The sequence below is a fragment of the Hyalella azteca genome, unplaced genomic scaffold, assembly GCF_000764305.2.
Source record: "Hyalella azteca isolate HAZT.00-mixed unplaced genomic scaffold, Hazt_2.0.2 contig17485, whole genome shotgun sequence".
Lineage (NCBI taxonomy): Eukaryota > Metazoa > Arthropoda > Malacostraca > Amphipoda > Hyalellidae > Hyalella > Hyalella azteca.
The window spans coordinates 64,247-71,821 of record NW_025947267.1 but is presented as its reverse complement, the minus strand read 5'-3'; positions in this window follow the sequence as shown (position 1 = coordinate 71,821).

Genomic DNA, 7,575 nt, shown 5'->3' with positions numbered 1-7,575 from the left:
TATATATATATAATTCTAAAGGATATTTGATTTTGTGTTCGCATATATTCATTTTTATAAAATTAGAGAATTAATTGCTTCTAACCAGCAAAGTAGAGATTTTCAAGGATGAAATCAAGTGGTGAAAGTAAATACACGATTAATATGACACGACTAACACAACACGCCTAATATAACGAATGAGACCCAACGTGGCAACATTCAATTTCTAGAAGCAACGGTGCAACAAAAGAAATTTTTTTAAGGCATTGACGGTACAATAAAAATATTATGAAATGAAACACACACACAAAGAAGCACCACCGATAAAACAATCAGAGATTCTAGACACATACAGCGAAGTGCACAGCCATGTTCTTGTTCTCTCTAGCACTTTTTTTGTTGAATCATTCCAAGAACATGCCAACACTTGTCCCAAACATTAACGCGTACCATGTAAATAGATGATAAATATTTAGCAATAAAATTTTGGCTTTTGAATCTTTCTGATTTGGTTGAATGCGCTAAACGACAGGGACTATATGTATAGGAAATATTCAGGATAGAGACGTTCAAGCCTCTATGAGCCAACATAAAAAAACAACCAATTGAAGTTGCCTGTTGTAAATTTGGTATGACAATTTACGAAATATTGTGGATGTACCAGATAAGTCAATATTTCGCGAAGCATCAAATCTGGAAATATACTCTATCAGCAACATAAAAATTCATAAGTCTTTTGTTTTCGCATCAGCTCGTACACTGCATATTGTGCGGGAAGAAGGCTTCTATGAATGGACAAGAATAGCACTGTAAATAAAACTCTGTGTGTGGTGACGTGGAGCTAAGAGGAAGCCATGCTGTAGAAAGCATCAACTAAATAAGCTAACCTGCACTCGTAGGAGACCGTTGGTTTCCTGTAGAGGTTGTAGCAATCGTCACACACGCGGTCTAGCTTCGCGAACAGTTCCCTGTCGTAGACGCCCTTGCAGGAGTCGTCAAAGAGGGCACGTTTGGGCCGCCCTGCGTCAGGGTAGAGGAGCGAGGGTCGACCGTAATCCTGGGAGAGCTGAGCAGCGCGGCTGGACAGAAGGTTGGAGAAAGGGTATCGGCCCGAGGACGGCGACAGCAGTCGTGATGGTCGTTGCAGAGACTTGTCTGAAATAAAAAAATTCAGTTAACTGTTTTCGATCACGGTAATTTATTCAATGATAACGACGTAATTTTGAGCAAAAACATGCTCCTGAATTATTTTATACTAATTGAAGCTCGAAGTAATTTAATTACGGCTGAGTAATATAATCGGTATGTTTTAAGCAATATTTAATGTGATCCTCTATTATATTTAACTTCAAAAGCTTCCATTGAAAAAATAGAAGGACAATAGTCTTACACGAAAAAAATAGTTGGTTTGGTTTATCTGCACATTTTATTTGGTATGAATTTGCGAATAAAGTATTTGGAAGAAAATATTTACTTAAATACAGTAATGTTGATATACAGTAATATATAATATAAATTTATTTTGCTTTATCTTTTTCAAATGCTAATTTCGTGTATTATTTTCTATGTTTATGCATATGAGATCAATTATTATCATGTTGTTGAGAAACGTAGTACTCATATAGTCTTCGATTTTCATGCACCAGAGACCAAATTATTCATTTTCATAGTTCATGTAAAGTAATGTTTCAAGACAGAGCAGCATCACTCCTACCTTGGCATTGGCCCCGATACATCAACTTCCATACCACAGGAGGGTTCCTCCCATGGTTGTATTAATTCAACCATGGTTTGTCTTAAATGGGTGTTGAATTAATTCAACCATGGGAGGAACCAGAGGAGGAACCTATGGTTGAATTAATTCTACCATGGTTCCGCCCACGCCAGCGTTCTAGCTATAGGGTCGGGGGGCAGCGTTCAAGACTGTTAAGGAGTTATGGGTTGGCGCGGCCGTCACTCTATGCTTGCTTTCACCAGAACTGTTGTACTTCCGGACACCCTTCCTAGTAGGGCCTTGAAATGGTAATTGACGTAAACAATTCAGCGTTTCCACCGGATGACAGATACATAAGGAAGTTTAGTTTCCGACAGACTTAGGGCACATTCCGAGGATAATTGAATATTCAGGAGAAATGCGACATATGCTCTCTACAACTTTTGCAATAGACTGAACATAGTTTCATATCATCATGCAACGATGGCCAAAATTTATGACGCAGTGATACGCTTTCAAAATCTGTCTTGCGAAACTAGAAGAATTACGATAAATTTCGTATTCTTTGTAAGATGAAAACTTCCTGAATTTAGTGTATAATGTATTTCTTAAAACTTTCTAATATATTACTTATTAAATATACTTTGCTTTGAAAGAATAATTCTTCGCGAAAGACATCGTTATGTTTGCTATATTAACATATCACGCGCATGACACAGACGGTCTTTGTGCACATGCGTGCGCGGCGCACGGCGGCAGTCATTCCCTCGCCGACATGATTGCGTGTCCCGACCCTCATCGCCTGACCCGACCCTCATTGCCTGTCCCGACCCTCATCGCCTGTCCCGACCCTCATCGCCTGTCCCGAACCCCATCTCCTGTCCCGACCCTCATCGCCTGTCCCGACCCTCATCGCCTGTCCCGACCCTCATCGCCTGTCCCGACCCTCATCGCCTGTCCGTTCCGGCCCGATTGTTATCAAGGGTCGTTTGTCTTAAATGGGGCAAAAATGCGCAGACTTGTGTGGTCTAATTGACCAGGATAATGAATGATTCACGATGAATTGCATATGCGAGTTACATGATTATTAATGTTTAATGCAATGAATATTGAATGAAAACTAAGGACCATGAATGAATGAATCTAATATGAAAAACATTATCTATAAGGTGGAGATACTAAATACAAATCTGATATTCTCTTCAGGCGTTAGGTGTGAACAGAGAAGATATTTTTTGTTTTTAAGTAATTGGGCAACGAAATTCACTCTCAATGTCAATTTCTCGCAAAATAAAATATTTCCACAAAGTGCAAGTATTTCCTCGTTAAAAATGCAATAACATATTTATTTTCATGGCACATTAACATATAATAGCCAAGGTCTTTTAAAATAATAATCACTGGATTACAGGGCAGTATTTTTCGTCCATGAGAACCCTGCGTTTTAAAGACCGTGGTCGTTAAACATCTTGTGTGGCCGGCACGAGGACCACATGAGGTCCAGTTGTGGATGAGAGGCCCGCACTGAGGGTACCACACAAGCAGCATCATGCCAACTACTAATGCCCTCATTTTCCTCAGTGTTGAGCAAGATATAATAATAAAGCTCTTATTAAATAAAGCTAAATATGTTAGTCATGTCTCACGAATATGTTGGTATGTTAATTCCTGTTTGACTCATATATTACGGTCCTCCTGGCTGGTTATGAGCAGTTAAGAGTTCATTTTGAGTTTCATCTTCATACGTCAATGTGCGACATGCAACAAAGAAGCGAATAAAATTCAGTTACATAGACACTAGTTATACTCACGTAGCTAATATTTTAACGCGCCTTTATAACTGCTCAAGTACAAAAAAGCCTTTACCAGATATTTTAACGAAGAAATAAAACCATTATATGCATGGAACACAGCTGTAAATTTGTCATCCTAATACATCGTTGGGTGCTGAAAATTTCACGTTCTTACATTAATACTTCGCTCGAACAACCATGGAAACATCAAGACTCGAGTCTTTACAGGTGCGCGTTTGTTATTACGCTCAGTGATCACCTGTAGCAATTGCTTCCTGATTATATTGTTTAAAAAAACTTTAATAGCTTGGCTCTTACTGTTTATGGCGGTGGTGTCACATAAATTCCTCGGACTTGCGTCACAAACAAGACTAGCCTAAGCATTCCTTGAATGATTGTGACGTCATTTGATGAGTGAACTCGGACTGATACGCTATCTTGAGTGCCACTAGAAGTCGGAACCTCGGATAAGAAATCGTTTTTTTTACTATTTTTAATAAGATCACATTTAATTGGGTTAAATAGTTATTCCTTTTCATGCACAAGAAGGACAGGATTTACTAATGTACATTTAAAAAACTGCTCAGCTCATGCTGAGTATGAAATAAGTTATTAGTAAAAAATTTTTCAGGTATTCTTATCACTTGCTTCACCAATCGAGGGAAAAGATCGTAACTATTGCGTAATGATTTAACCTGGAAGTGTGAACGTTTTAAGACAAATGTATCGCAGCAAAGTGAAACTGGGATATTATCAAACTGAAAAGTTTATGTCGGAAATACTGAAACTGATTGCGATTACTAATTCTGCAGCTGAATGCGATATGATGAAACTAATTTGTCATTAATAAAGTCGAAATTTCTTTAGATACTTCGCATCGTCATGGCTTTAAGCCTATATACTTACATCGGTATTTTGTTTCAATTACTCGACCATTACTGTACATTGATTAGTATAGTCAAGTTAACGTTTAAATCAACTTCAGCAGACTCCTGTTGATCAAGTAGTTTAATTAATCAAAGTTGATCATGTAGTTCACTGAATCAAAGTTTATATTGTACTGCAGTTAATCATAGTTTATCATGTAATAGACTGAATCAATGTTGATCGTACATTTTGCTGAATCAAAGTAGATCGTAAATTTTACTGAATTTTAGTTTATCATGCAGCTTACAAAATCAAAGTTGAGCGTACATTTTTCTGAATCAAAGTTTATCATGCAGCTTACTAAATCAAAGTTGAGCGTACATTTTTCTGAATCAAAGTTTATCATGCAGTTTACGAAATCAAAGTTTATCGTAATTTTTCTGAATCAAAGTTTATCATGCAGTTTACTGAATCAAAGTTGATCGTACATTTTACTGAATCAAATGTCGTACATTTTACTGAATCAAATGTCATTTGGGTTTCCTGAAGAGCGTGCGTTGAATCGCAAATTTCTCCTCTGCTAGTCTCGTCTGTCAAGATTTTTATTCAGAGTTCATAGGGCATAACAAGCTGCCCTATAATCATATATAATCGTCAATCCTTTGCAAGCCATGTCCTCAAAACATATCAAATCAACCCGATAATTGCCGTCTCTTCTACACAATTATTTTTACAATCGTGGAGCTCAAAGCCGGGGACTCCTATCGTTCATATGCAAATTTAATAATATATAAACGATATAATAATATCGTAACCAATATTAAAGCAACTCACTCCAAAATTCAGGTTCGGGATCAGGATCAACTTTTAGAGAACCTTAATTAATTAACTTAGTAATTTAATTTTAATTAATTAAATTTTAATTAATTTAATTTTAATTAATTTAATTTTAATTAATTTAATTTTAATTAATTTAATTTAATTATTAATTAATTAATTAATTAATTAATTATTAACTTAAGATGTGAAAAGTTATTAATTTTGTCGAAATCTCATTTACTCAGCGGCCGAGCCTGGCTGCCACTATCAATGATATCATGCAGAGAACAATAATAACTCTCCACGTCACTTCCGACGCTTGACGCATGACAAAGATTGTGCCAAGTCGCGCGTTAAGGTTGTCATTTGCGTGACTCAAGGTTGTTATATCACACCTTCTCGATCCATTTATGTTACCACGCATTTAGTTTCGAATGAAATTGACCATGCTTAGTTTAAATATTAAAAAAAATATTATTAGGTAATATCACCGCGCCACGACACTAAATACTGGAGGTAGCCAAAGCCAAAAGGAACGAGACATTTGTAATATATGAATCCAACAATGCTGGTTACCTGCCCAATTTGTCCGTGTTAGCTTTTTGATGTTATCTATAAACACTGATTTTCAATTTTAGTGGATGGTCAAGTCTCGGAATCCAGATGGAGAATAATGAGTTGAGTTTTTTCATGTGGTCATATTAAATTATTTTCTTTATCTGGCGGTGTATCACGTCAGAAACTACGTGCGTGAACGCGTTGCTCTTTACATTTTTCCAGCGTCCCTCGGCCAACCGCATACACGTCGTCTTCAAGTTGAATGGACACTCAGATGAATGGGTAAGACTTTATCCAAATTGCGATGCACTTCATGCCGTTGTATGGGTCATTCTGACCCACACTCAGAAGCGAAAGGGGGTATCAATGATACGTGCAAAAAGTGTCATTATTTGAACAATATGACTAATAATTTGAACTTATCTTATGACAGCGCTGCCACGGTACACGTCATCAGAGCTTAAAGTCCACCACGTGGACTGCGGTCTGCGAAGTGCTGAGCATTTTTTGTGCAGCTACGTCATCCTCTCCATCATCACTCGTATGTCCTAATGAGATGATGGCTACCACATTTAGTATCGCGGCTTTGGAGCGCGGCCGGGTGTAAGCATAGAGGCAGATGCAGATTCTCGGAAGGTTTAGATCACACTTCTTGCGACGCCGAGCCTTGATGGTCTTGTTGCCATATGCGGGGCGCAAGAATTCTTCTGACGGTTTATAAAGAAAGAGGTAAACAGTTTTAAAATTAGATAAATGTTATTGAGAAGCACCAATGCCTATGGAAAAAATTAATGCTTTGAATCGACACGTCACAAACACAACATCTCATTTTAGTTTAATCATTAAATATATATTTGGCAGCACAACATGAGTACAATTTGTAAATAATCTTTCGGCTTCTTCGTAATATTGTATCTTATCATTTGCTTGTCAAGAGGCTGAATATAACTGTGTGAAGTGTGATGCAAAGTGCACAGATAAAGCCAGGGTAGTAAGAATGTTCGGCTGACGCAACTCATTTGTCCTCTCAATGACTTTGCTATAAACTTCCAAATGGTTTAAACAGTTTACCGACTAATAACTATGAACAAATTAAGCTGAAACAAAACCACTGACTGGACCAAGTTTGTATTAAAATTAATCATTTATTACATTTTAGTGATTAACCTTGAATGTCAGCGAGGTGAATATGTTATCGAAAATTAATTAAAATTAAAATTAATTGTTATCGGAAATCCGACAGAATCCTTCGTTTTTCTTAAGTTTTATGGTAAAAGTTGCGTTGACAATTACCCTAAATAATTTGCAAAATTAAATACCTGCTCTGAATCTGAATCTAGCATCTGAATTTTATTTATTAATAGAAAAGCATATTATATTTCATTGCAAAGTAAAGCGTATTACATCGAAAAGTAACATGCTTTTCAGCGAGCGAGTTTTATTCAAAAGCAATCGAAAGTTTTTTTATCGCGCAAGACGCTTCTGCATGATGCAGTTTCTCTTATACAGTTTGAGATTCTTACGTGGGACCAATTCTGGACTGCCATGCAGTTTTGCTTATCAAAACTATACGCACAACGTAATGTGAATATTTACGTTGATTTCGGTAATATATACGGTAATAACTTTGCGGTGATAAATATAGTAACATAAAAATCATTCGGGCTATGTTGATTTGTATTATAAATTATCCAGATAGCAATGAACCAAGTTCGCTATGTCATTATGTATTCTATGAAGAAATCCTCCTCCCATGCAACCTGCGTCTTGATGAGCGGAATACAATCCTATACGTATTCGTGCATGAATTTATAACAGTTAGTTTGTCTGAAAGTATAATTT